The sequence below is a fragment of the Egretta garzetta genome, unplaced genomic scaffold (assembly GCF_000687185.1).
Source record: "Egretta garzetta isolate BGI_Z169 unplaced genomic scaffold, ASM68718v1 scaffold219, whole genome shotgun sequence".
Lineage (NCBI taxonomy): Eukaryota > Metazoa > Chordata > Aves > Pelecaniformes > Ardeidae > Egretta > Egretta garzetta.
Genome location: NW_009260671.1, coordinates 428428 through 430697, shown reverse-complemented (window position 1 = coordinate 430697; position 2270 = coordinate 428428).

Below are 2270 nucleotides of genomic sequence, written 5' to 3'. Positions count from 1 at the left end.
CCCCCCTTCAGGGACTCCAGCTCAGAGACCACCACCACCTCCCCGTGCTGAGCTGGCTGGGGCTCTCCCAGTGGAGCCCTAATTGGCTGTAGGGGATGGGGATAATTAGCCCCTTCATTAACCTCTACCAGCCCGCGGCTGTGTGGGTTTCCTCCTGCCGCAAGACCATCGGGATGTGCTGGCAGGCATTTAAGCAGCCCATGACTATGCTCGAGGCTTCCCACTCATCCCTTCCTGTCCTGCTCAGAGCTGAGACCTTCTTCCCTTATGAGCTTTAATAGCAGCAGTCCTGGGAGGGATGTGGGCTGTGAGCACAGCCCCCATGGCAATCCCCATCCTTGCCCCTGTGCCAGCAAGGGTTACTTGCCCCCCCAGCAGAAGCCAGGGGCTGCCCAGTGCCAGGACCCTTCTCTCTGCCCAGGGATCAGGAAGCAGAGATGTGTTTCTATGTCAATTCAAGGCCCAGCTCTGCCTTGCATGGTTTCCACCCAGAGGAGCCGTGTTTCTCCGGCTCTCTGAGCCATTCCCAGCACTGCCGTTCAGCAAATGGCAGGACTAAAATAGCTTCTCTCCAGGGGCTGCAACAGGGCTGCTCAGCTGTGCTCTGCTCCACTCTGCTCTGCTGCGTGAGCCCAGGGCTGACCTCAGAGCAGGGACTGCACAAACTCCTCCAGCCATCTTAGGTAGGCACTGACCCCCACCCTGAGCCACACTAAGGGGGTATCACTCAGGGTGAGCCTGGATCAGCTTCTGTGTCTGTGGAGCCACAGCTGTAGCCCCTCTCTCCCTTGAGAACTGGGAAGGGGAAAGATTGAGGAGGACCAGGGATGGAGAAGGGAGAGGTGACTGGGCTGGGGCACTTGGAAGCACGAGCAGGTTTCTCCTCCCTGGGTGCTGCAGACAGCCTGCCAGCCAGGTCCCTGGGGCGCCCAGCCCAGGCTGGAGCACTGCTGGATGTTGTCTGCCTGCTGTACCTGCTGGGGAGGGGGAGCACCAGAGCTGTCAGACACTGCAAGATGTACCAAGACTGTGAGCTCTGTCTCCACAGGTAAAGCAGCCCAGCACAGGAGCTGGCTGGCCAGCCGCTGCCAGGGAGACAGTTCTTTTCCCTGCTGTCTCTGCCAGCACAGACAGACCACGGCACAGCAAGTGAGCTATTAAAGAACAGCTCCAGCCAGCCAGCAAACGTGTGCTCATTCATCATTTTGGAGCAGGCAGAGGGATGTGCCGGCTGCTTTCAGCTAGAACCCCTCACAGATCCCATGCCTAATTGCTCAGCAGCCTGGAGGGGAGCTGGAATCAGACTAGGGGGTCCAGGACCCTCCAAAATGCCTTTTCGATATCCTTGGGGCTGCTGGGAGAGCTGCCTTGGCCAAGGTTGGGAGCTTGAGCATTTCTGAGCCACAGCCCAGCATGGCAGCATTGTGCAGAGACAGCTTGGAGAGGAGGTGAGGGTTGGCATGGGCTTCACCAAGGCCTGACCTGTCCCCAGGTTCCCTTCTGCACCTGGCAGGCAGAGCTGTGCAGCCTTGTGCAGTGGGAGGCTCGACTCGGATGGAGCAGAGTGGGAGACTGGCTGCCAGGAACCCGCAGGGAGCTGTGTGGCTTCTGCAGGTCAACACTACCTCTTTTAGAGCCTTGGCATGGTACTCGCCTGGTTTTACACCTGCTTGTCTCCCCTGGTGCTGCTGTCTCCATCCCTGGAGCCCAGCCAGCTGTGCTGGGTACCAGAGTGCTCCAACTTCTCATCTGGAACGCCCCTGATTCAGGACAGATATACCCCTCTACACAGCCCAAATTAGGGGCCTGGACAAAAAACCATGCTTTTGTTGGTGCTAGCATGGATCTGAGGTGTGTGTTGTCCTGGATAGAGTGACCCTTAGTAGCAGGTGATTTGCGTATGCCAACAGCATCCCAGCAAAGCCACACCACCAGCAGCTGAAGATTTGGCCAAGGGCAGGAACCTGAGAGCAGCTTTGAGAGCGACCGTGCCTGGGAGCCCTACTCCGTTCCTCCCTCACATCCAAGGGCATGTCATTCCAGCTGCCTGGGGTGGGAGCCCCAAATCCCTGGGAAGGGAAATGTTGCCCTCCCCTCCTGCTTTGTGCCTTTCCCTGCCAACTGACCATTTACAACCGAGACCTAAAGGAAGAGCCAAGCAGAGATGGCCCCAAGGACATAGCTTGTGCTGTATCATCGCCTGCCAGCCTCAGGGCTGGAGCCTGCAGAGCAAAACTGAAGAGGGGGGAAAAGATCCTCCTCTTTCACGT